The 11,108-nt window shown below is 36.8% G+C and overlaps 1 pseudogene; it reads left to right on the top strand.

The window, feature by feature from the left end:
* The first annotated feature begins 366 nt into the window (after positions 1-366).
* On the top strand, positions 367-975 carry LOC110211658 (small ribosomal subunit protein uS11m pseudogene; annotated as a pseudogene).
* Positions 976-11,108: the final 10,133 nt, after the last annotated feature.

Raw genomic sequence — 11,108 nt, 5'->3', positions numbered from 1 at the left:
AATGTGTCTTGGAAGGTTGACCCCCAGCTATTCTATACTACCTGCAGTTATTTTAAATGGAATTTCTCTCTTTCTTCCTGTTTGTTTTTTTAAAATAATATACAGAAATGCTGATGGTTTGTGTGGGTTTATTTTATTTCTTGGAACTTTGCTGAGATTGTTAATTGCCTTAACCAGTTTTTTAACCGACTCTCTAGGGTTCTCTAAGTAAACCATCATATCATCTGCCCCCAAAAATGATAATTTTGTTTACTCATTGCCTATGGCTATTCCTTCAATTTCTTTTTCTTTTTTTTTTAAATGGCTATAAGGCATTTCTAGTAAAATATTGAATAGTAATGGTGAAAACGGACCTACGTGCTGGCCATGCAAGTCCTCAGGACCGCGGGCCAGCGCCTCTTCCACCTGTGGACCTGGGCCCACACTTTGGGCCGGTGCATCGGACGATGATCCAGGCAGTGGTCTCCACGTAGCCTCGCAGAGGCCCCAGAGGGCGGTGGAGAAGACGGAGGTGGAAACAGAAACAGAGCCGGGGGCTGCCCAGAATCCCAGCAGGTTCAGCATTTTTCCCCCAGTTGCGGGCCAGGAGAACTCCTTGATGTGGGGAGACAAGAAATATGAAGAAATCCCAGTAGCCCACACTAAAGCAACATATAACAACACACACATCCAGGTAGTCTCTTCCAGGAATATGCCACTTGCCCGAACTTCTTGTGGCACTGAAGGGTTCAAAAATGAAAAAAAAAAAAGGCCACAGGGATTGCAGCAGCGAAAGCCACAGCAAAGGGAGTGATCCATGTCAGAGTGGCGGTGAAAGGCCTGGGACCTGGGCGCTTATCTGCCATTAGTGGGTTGACCATGGTGGGCCAGGAGGTCACCTCAGTCACAGACAGTACCCTCATCCCGCACGATGGTTGCCGCCCAAGGAAAGCTCAGAGGATTGTGAAGGAAACAGTGGACTGTCTTGAGACCTAGTTTCAGTTTTCACCTTTAGAATGACTTCAAAACAACGCAGAACTCAGTAAAGATGAGTCAGAGACTCGATTGATGAGCGAAAATGAGATGATTTCCTCCTGTATATAGTTATATATACAAGTACATCTTCTGAATAGATGCAAAAGCTCATCACTGTGAAGAATGCCTCTTTTGGACAAGAGGGGGTGCTACAGGTACACTTCTGGCAAGTATCGACAACTTGTCTTCTTTCCACAGTGCTGACAAAATAAAATATATCTCACCATAAAAAAAAAAAGAAAATGGACATACTTATTTCATCCCTGATCTTCTCAGAAAAGTTTCTAGTTTATCCCCCAGACAATACTTGCTCTTGTTTTTAGATAGATACTACTTATCATTTTTAAAAGCTCCATTTATTTCAATCCTTTCCAGTATTTTTAATGGGAATGCATGTTGTATTTTGTCAAAAGTTGTTTCCTACATTAGTTGAAATAGTTACATAATTGTCATTGTTGTTATATGATCAACTGTTCTTATAGATTTCCTAACATTGAACCAGCTCACCATTCTTGGTATAAATCTAGCCTGATCATAGTTTATGATCTTTGTCATATATTGTTATGACCACTTTGCTAGTATTTTATTTTAAAATGTATCAATATTGATTAGGAAAATTGGTTTATAGACTTTTATTTCTCTGTTTTGGCTCCCTCTGGTTTAGGTTTCAAAACTATAATTTTTTTCCTTCTACAGAAGGAATTTAGTAGGATTCCCACTTTGCCTTTTTTCATTTTATGTAGTATTACAATTAATTTTTCTTTAAATGTTTGGTAGAATTTATCTGTAAATCCATCTGGTCCTGGACTTTTTTTTTCCCCTAGGGAACTCATTTATGATTTCTTTATATCTTTTTCTAACATAGTGTTATTCCTCCTGTTTTTATCTGAGAAGGTAACATTTTTTTAAAAATTCATCCATTTCATTTACATTGTAAGTTTTATTGGCATATATTGGACAAAATAGCTCCTAATAATTGCTTTTACTTCATTTTTTATTGGTTGCAAATTCACTTTTTGGTACTGGTAATTTGACTTTCTTCTACCTTTAAAAAAAATCAAATTAGCCTTTTCATAAAACCAGGTCCTAGTTTTAATTATTAGTTCAATTTTTTTTTTACTTTTAATTTTTATTATCTCTGCTTTGATTTTTAGGATTTCTATTTTGGAGTTTAATTGGGTTTTTGTGATTTGTTGGCTTTCTTCTTTTAGTTGCATACCTAATTTATTGATCTATTCTTTTTCTCTTTTAATTGATATAAGGATTTACAGACATAAATTTCCCTTGAAATATTGCTTTGACTGCATGCCACTAATTTTGGCATGTTGACTAATGACTGTCATTTTCTGCAAGGAAATTATGGGTGGTTTCTATGATTTGTTCTTTGACCCACTCATTGTTTATAACTAGGTTATTTAGTTTTCAATTAATTTTGAATCTGTTCTCCAAAGACTCTCTGTTAAATATAATTTTAATTGCATTATGGTCAGAAAATGATGCATTTAATACTGCTGCTTTTCTGCGCTTGTTGGTGAAGTTTTTAATACGCTAATACATGTCGAGTTTTTGTGAAGGTGCTATGCACAGCTTAGAAATAGGAATACTCGTTTCTATTCCCATTCAAAATTATCCAGAGGTCTATCATACACAACTTTTCTAAAATTCTATTTATCTCCTTAACTTTTTTTAAAATTAATTTTATGTTTAGATTTATCTAGATATGAGAGGGAATAAATTGAGTTCCCCCCCCCCCGTATAGTTCTACTGTCTTTTTCTTTGTATAGCTCATTTGACTTTTCTCTCAAGAATTTGGATGCTATGCCATTAGGTGCATGTATGCTCAGCAAGGTGGTAAAGTGGACAGAGCACTGACTGTGGAATCAGAAAGACTCACCTTCCTGAGTTCAAATCTGACCTCAGATATTTACTCTCTGTGAGCCTGGGCAAATGACTTAACCCCATTTGCCTTAGTTCCTCGTTAGTAAAATGAGCTGGAGAAGGAAATGGCAAACCACTCTAGTATCCTTGCCAAGAAAACCCCAAATGGGTCACAAAGAGTCAGACACGACTGAAAAGACTCAATAACAACAAATGCTCAGTATTAATATTAATTTATGTTTTTTTAAAGCAAAATACAGTTTCCCTGATTATCTCTTTCAACTCAGTCTATTTTTGATTTTGCTTTGTCTGAGATCATTGCTACCCCTGCCTTTTTCCTTTTTAACTTTAACTGAAGTATAATAGATTTTGCCTCAAGTATGTTATTTATTAATAATAGATTTTGCTTCAAGTGTGTTATTTGTTAATTGTTTCAACTAATTTTTAGTTAATATTCTAGTGTTCTCTAAGTATACTACCATATCATCTGCAAAAAGTGACAGTTTTGTGTTTCTGGCTGTCTATTCTTACTCTCCCTGTCCCAGAGGAAAAAAAAAGCCAGCTAACAGATATGCATAATAAAGAAAGGAATTCTCGTATTGGGCATATCCACAAATGTGTATATCATTATGTATATTTAGTTTATCATTTCTCTGGAAGGCAGTGAGTTGTATTCTTTATCAATCATCCTCTGGAATTATGGTTCATCATTGCATTGATAGACTTAAGTCAAAATTGTCCATTTTTATAATGCTGCTATTATGCTATAAATTATTTTAGTTCTGCTCACCTCACTCTGCATATATATGAGTCTTCCCAGGTTTCTCTCAAATTATCTCTCTCATAATTTCTTACAGTATGATAGCATTCCATTAAATTCATATACCATAATTTATTTGATCATTCCCCAATTGCTGAGCCCCCCTTTAGTTCCCAGTTCTTTGTCATCACAAAATGGCTACTATAAATTTTTCTACAGCTAGGACTTTTCCCTCTTTCTTTGATCTCTTCAGATTAATAGTGATATCACTGGCTCAAAGAGTATGCATAGTTTAAATAACTTCTGTGGCATAATTCCAAATTATTTAGCAGAACGGCTGTACCAATTCACAATTCCACCAACAATGAATAAATGTGCCCATTTTTCCTCAGTCCTTCCAAAATTTATAATTTTCCTTCTTTATGAGTTTTACCAATCTAAAGATTATGAATCTTAGAGTTGCTTTAATGATTATTTCTTTAATAATTAATTATTTGAATAAATTTTTTTCACATGGCTTTTAATAGCTTGAATTTCTTCCTTTGAGAACTTCCAATTTATATTTCATGACCACTTAGTAACTGGGGAATAGGTCTTGGTCTTATGTATTTGGATCAGTTCCTTATGAATCTTGGAATGAGAAACTTATCAGAAAAAATCTTGGAGTACAGATAGTATGTTAGGAAGTATCTGAAAATGCTTAATTTTTAATAAAAAGAGGTTCTAGAATCAAAGGGCTTGGGTTCAAGTCTTTCATTATGCCGTTGGGGCAAATCATTTCACCTTCACCATAGCTTCAGTTTCCTCATCTGTAAAATGAGGACGTTGTGCTGGAGGGTCTGAGAGTGGTCCCTTTCAGCTCTAGATCTATAATCTGGCTTTACATTTTATATCAGCCATTAATAAGCTGTGTGACCATGACTAAGTGTCTTTAACTCTCTGGGCCTTAATTCTCTCTTCTGTGAAATGGGCATTGTTATAAGGAAGAGAAAATTGAAGCCCAGAGAGCTATGTAAAAGAAAAAGTAAAAACACTTTATGCAGTTAAGCACCAAAAGTTGTGGAAGATATGGTTTTTTTTTTACTTTAAATTTCACTGCACCTTTTCCTCATATCCTAGGTAAGTACAGAATAAAAAATGTCAGGTGTAAAATATGGATATTACTTTACAGATGTGTGCGTGATCTTTGAGCCAATGAAGTAGGTCATAACAATAGCATTATCTCCATTTCACAAATGAATAAACAAACTCAGAGTAGTTAAATGATGACTTAAGTGACAGCTAATCAATTAAAAAGCTAAGACATAGAGTTTAACCAGGAATCACAGCATTCAAATCCCAACTCTACCACTTGCTGGTTTTGTTACACTGGATAAGTCTATTAATTCAACAATTCAATAAATATTTCTTAAGGATCTACTATGTGCTAGGCATAGTATTAAGTTCTGAGTATACAAAGCAAAAAAACCCCCCAATAACTGCCCTCAAAGAGCTTATATTCTAACAGGGAAATATAACATGTTACTTGAGAGAATTTTTTTTAAAGAAAAAGAAACAAGCATTTATTAAACACCTACTACTTACCAAGAACAGCACTAAGTGTCTTACAGATACTATCTCATTTGATCTTAATAAGAACCCTACAAGGTAGGTGCTACTATTATCCCAATTTTATAGATGAAAAACTGAGGCAGACAGAGTAAATATGGTTATATGCCACATAAGACAAAGTAATTTGAAAAGGAAGAGAACTGTAACATTTGGGGGATCATGACAAGCACAAACTAGGAAATGGCACTTAAGCTGTGCTTTAAAGGAATCTAGGAAATCTGTGAAATGGAGGTGATTAGGAGGCGCTTTCCAGATGTAGGGGAGCCACCTGCACAGGGGCAAGAGATGGATGACTTCTATGGGAAAGAGTAGGCAGGCCAATTTGACTAGAATGCACTAAGGACAGTAAACAAAATCAGACTAGAAAGTTAGGTGGGAAATACATTATGAGTGGCTTTAGATGCTGGGTTGGTGCTTTTGCAGTTTACCATAAAGGCGATAGGAAACCACTGAAGACTTTTGAGTAGATAAGCATCATAGTCATATTTGTGTTTTAAGAGAGTAATCAGGGGCAGCGAGGTGGCGCAGTGGATAGAGCACCAGCCCTGGAGTCAGGAGGACCTGAGTTCAAATCTAGCCTCAGACACATAACACTCACTAGCTGTGTGACTCTGGGCAAGTCACTTAACCCCAATTGCCTCACCAAAAAAAAATAAAAAGAGTGTAATAAATGTTCAAAAACTGTATGGCATCCTGGACAAGCACTGACATGTCAGGACTTAGAGTCATTTAGACTATCGTGATCTCTGAGCAGGAAGGTCATGATCTCTAAACGGGAAGGCGGACATGAGTCATGCTTTGAAAAATACACATACACATAGTCTTCAAGAAAAAAGGCAAAGAGAAAGCATAGTTTGAGCAACAGGTAACAGTAGAAAATGATGCCAAAATCTGTATATCTAGAACTAGACTCACTCTTGAACTGTAGTCATGCATCATCGATGCCTACTGGATAACTCTTCCTAGATGGCCCATAGGCATCTCAAATTCAACATGACCAACATGAAACTCATTATGTTTCCTATTCTCTAACCCCAAATCTGTCAAGTTTTCAAACTTCATTATTTCTGTTAAGGGCACCACCGTCTTCTTAGTCAACCGGATTAACAAATTTGGCATTATTCTTCATTCTTCCCTATCCTTTGTGCCTTTTATATAATCAAGGTAGACAGCATCCTCAATGTAACAAGGACTTTATAAGCTGAGCCAGAGGGAAGGTGGAGCGCAGGGACACTGGGTGGAGAAAGAGGAAGAAAGCAAAACATAGAAAGAGAGAGGAACAAAGAAACAGAGAGAGAAGGAGAGAAAGGAGCAGAAAGAAAGAGGGAAACACACACACACAGAGATAGGGAGTCAGAGACAGAGAGACACAGAGACCAAAAGAGGTTGAGACAGAGAGATAAAGAAATACATACATAGAGAGAGAGAGACATGGTGACACACTGAAAGCAAGAGAGAGCTGCACTAGCAGAGAAGAGAGAGATAAAGTTGGGTCATTGAGTTACTTCAGGCATCTTGGAACAAAGATTTGACTGAAGTTTCTGATTATAATTTCCCCTTCAAGGACTGAGGGAAGTTCCAAAAGATCTACACTTTCCCCAACTCTCCCCCCTCCCCACTTGTTCCAGCGTCGATTGCTGTTAATATTCTCTCTTCATGTCTTTTATCTGAGCATTTCCTCTATTTTGAATTTGCTTCATCTGTATAAAGAAACTCAGAGTTAGTCATGAAGGTAAGTACTTTTACTTAGCCTATGCCAAGAAAAGAGGAAGGTTAAAAGCCAGCAGTTAGGTAGAAAAACACAGAAGGAAGTAGGACAGGGGTTCAAAGTGTTAGGTATTTTCCTAACTAGGAGCTCAGATGAATTACGATTGTATTAATAACTTTTCGTCTAGTAGAAACTTCATAAAATAACCATTTGGACCTGAAACCCATATCTTTCCCCTAGGCTAAAAGCTAACTAATTGTTGTATCAGTTGTGAGGGAGAAGAGGGAAAAAGAAGAAAAGAAATAAGCATTTATTAAGCATGTACTACTTGACAGGCACTGTGCTAAGTGCTCTAGAGATACTATTTCATTTGATCTTAACAACAATTCTGTGAGGTAAATGCTATTATTACCCCCATTTTACAGATGGGGAACTGAGGCAGATGGAAGTTAAGTGATTTTCCTAGGGTCACCCAGCTAATAAGTGTCTGAGGCTTGATTTGAACTGACATCTTCCAGTCTCCATAACTAACATTCAACCCACTGCCCCACCTAGCTGGGATGAGAAGAAAATGACCACAAAGGTCATATCTAAAATTAACCCCTGCTCCCTCCCTCCCAATGAAGGAGATAATTGAGGCTTTTGAAGACTTCTCTCTACCTTTTCCCGGAAGGGAGGAGGGGATAGAAATGATGAATATTATCCAGAAAACTCTATACTCTATAGTGCCAACCAATAGTATAACAAGTAGAAATCTCATCTTGGGATAAGTTCGTTTTTCCTTTCTCTAAGTGGGACTTTGAATGCTGCATTGATCTGTCTCCACCTCTCCCCCACCCCTTCCTAACCCACCCCAATGCTCCTAGGAAACAAATTATTTAAAGTTTAGCTTCAGACTTGGATATATCTAGGATTTCCCCAAAAGAGAATGCAGAAATATATTCAATGTGGAATATGAATCAGATGTGGGACAGGTAATTACTTCTTATACACAAAAGGAATGCTATGCATAGGACATTTAAAAGCATATATTCAACAAACACAAACTCAAAACAGCATTCTGTATAGCAACTTATAACTGTCAATTCCCAATGTGCTGGGAGGTTTATATATAAAACTGATTGATGATTGATAGTTCCTTGCCACATACAGGTGCATCTCATTTTATTGTGCTTCAGAGACTTTGCTTTTTTTTTTTCCAAATTGAAGGCTTGTGGCAGCCTTGTGATGAGTAAGTCTATTGATATCATTTTCTTTTTTAGTAGTACTTTATTTTTTTCCAATTACATGTAAAGACAATTTTCAACATTCATTCTTTGAAAGATTTTGGATTCTGGTTTTTTCTCCTTTCTTCTCCCTCCCTCCTCAAGATGGCAAGCAATCTGCTATGCGTTATACATGGGCACTAATGTAAAATATATTTCTACATTAGTCATTTTGTGAAAGAAGAAATAGAACAAAAGAAAAAAGACATTAAAAATAAAAAAGTGAAAATAGTATGCTTCAATCTGCATTCAGACTCCATTAGTTCTTTCTCTGGATGTGGATAGTATTTTCCATCATGAATCTTTTGCAATAGTCTTAGATCATTATATTGCTGAGAAGAGCTAAGTCAGTCATAGTTGATCATGGCACAGTTTACTATTACTGTGTACAATGTTCTCCTGGTTCTGCTCACTTCACTCAGTATCATTTCAGGTAAGTATTGACACCATTTTTTCAACAGCATGTACTCACATTGTATCTCTGTATCATATTTTAGTAATTTTCACATTTTAGACATTTCCATATTTATTATATCTGTTATGATGACCTATGATAAGTGATCTTTGATGTTACTATTGCAATTATTTTGGGGTGCCCAAACCACTCCTCTATAAGATGGCAAACTTAATTGATGGAGGTTATGTGTGTTCTGACTGCTCTACTAATCACTCTTCTCTCTCTCCCTCTCCTTCTCTCTCTCTCTCTCTCTCTCTCTCTCTCTCTCTCTCTCTCTCTCTCTCTCTCTCTCTCTCTCTCTCTCTCTTTCTCCTTCTCTGTCTCTCTGTCTCTCTCTCTGTCTCTCTCTGTCTCTCTGTCTCTCTCTCTCTCTCTCTCTCTCTCTCTCTCTCTCTCTCTCTCTCTCTCTCTCTCTCTCACTCCCAGGACCTCTGTATTCCCTGAGACACAACAATATTGAAATTGGGCCAATTAATGACCCTACGAATGAATTCATTTGAAAGGATGAGTCAATCAATATGGCAAACTTCATTGTTGTCTTATTTTAAGAAATTATCGCAGCTACCCCAACCTTCAGCAACTATCATCCTGATCAGTCAGCAGACATCAACATTGAAGTAAGACATTAACGAAAAGATTTTGACTCACTGAAGGCTCGGATGATGGTTAGTATTTTTTAGCAATAAAGTATCTTTAAATTAAGGTATGTAGGCTTTTAAAAAATATATATAATACTACTGCACACTTAACAGACTACAGTATAGTATAAACACAAATTTTATATGCTCTAGGAAGCCAAAAACAATTGTGTGACTAGCTTTATTGTGAATTTACTTTATTGTGGTGTTCTAGAACCAAATCTGCAATATCTCCAAGGTATAGCTGTACAAGAATCAGAACAAGGAAGTCTGGACTATCTCTCCTTAAAAAGATCCCCTGAAGTATCCTTTCTCTGGCTCAGAAGCCAATGAGGTGATGCCTTCTTATTTCATAGCACCTTCAGCACTGAGCTACAGCAAGACTTGAAAACATAATCAAGGGGTGAGTTACTATGTCCCTAGTCACCAGGAAAGGAGGTGGGAAGTAAAACCACACAGAGAGGCTTACAATAAAAGGCTCAATATGATCAATACGTAGCAGAGGTCCAAACTAAGTGCTCCCTGTTGAAATCTTCTCAGTGATCCAAATACAAAATCTCTAGTAAGCCTTTTCTGGTGTGACCCTTCTCCCTTTGGGCTGGGAGTTAGATAGAACTACCTAGGGATTAAGGAGAGATGTTATTCACAATAATTGTCTATTAGTTCCTCGCTACCTGATTGAAACATATGTTTTTGTCCTCATTGAGTTTCAATCCTCTCGATGATCTAATTCACAATTTTTTTCCTTGATTCATTCAGCTAACACACACACAGAAAGAGAGAGAGAGAGAGAGAGAGAGAGAGAGAGAGAGAGAGAGAGAGAGAGAGAGAGAGAGAAAAGATTTTTTAAAAATATTCTTTATTCTTTCTGTGTTTTCCTTGGGAGAATAACAGTGTTAACTTCTATTATTTTGGAGAGGAGGTAGAGGGAAGATGACATTCACAGGAGTTGTTGGCTATAAAAGAGGCTCACCAGGAAGCCCAGGGACCAGCATGAGCTTGAGGCTGAAACCTCTGCTGGTAGAACATCTGTTTAGATGTAACCTCCTGGTAATATACTCATGTTTTCTTACCTGCTTTATGGCTCATTCTTCTCATCATGACTACAATTAGATAGTAGCCAGAAACTATTTTTCCCTAAAAATTTGGATGATTTAGTGGTGATGAATCAAGATAAAATTTCATTCATTTAACAACTATATATTAGTGAATGAAAAGAATGTCGTAGACATTTATTTTCCATTTGGTGAGTTGAGGTCCCTGACTGCCAATTATAACAGGAAATGACTCATTAGATAGGATTTCCTATAATCACACTTGTCAAGTTTTGGGAGCAACTTTCTTCTCTACATTTTCCTTCCCTAGAAGACCCTCAAAACAGAAATTAATCATTGCTTAGTCTTCAGGGGAAGGGCATGCTACATTTTTCAAGATCTCAAGGTTTACATATGAGAGGCTACTTAATCTTAAAATAATCTTCATAAGGCACATGTCTAATATTTTTAATCTCCTTTTCTATGACTGCCTATTGCCTCCACAATAAAGTACAAACTAGCTTGCCTGAAATTTAAGGTCTTGTATAATGTTTATATATACCTACTTTTCCAGCCTTGTGTTGCCTACTATCACTTCGCTATCTCTTCCTTTCAGCCAGACTGGTCTACTTGTCATTCTTGAACTTAACAGCCCATCTCTTGCTAATGTGCAGTTGTTTAAGCTGATTTCCATGACCAGAATACACTCCTCTATTTCTCAGAAATCTTCATTTGAGCCTCAG

Source organism: Phascolarctos cinereus, unplaced genomic scaffold (genome assembly GCF_003287225.1).
Source record: "Phascolarctos cinereus isolate Bilbo 61053 unplaced genomic scaffold, phaCin_HiC Scaffold_2;HRSCAF=192, whole genome shotgun sequence".
NCBI lineage: Eukaryota > Metazoa > Chordata > Mammalia > Diprotodontia > Phascolarctidae > Phascolarctos > Phascolarctos cinereus.
Note: the sequence above shows the minus strand (reverse complement) of the source record. Positions and strands in the feature narration are given on the sequence as shown.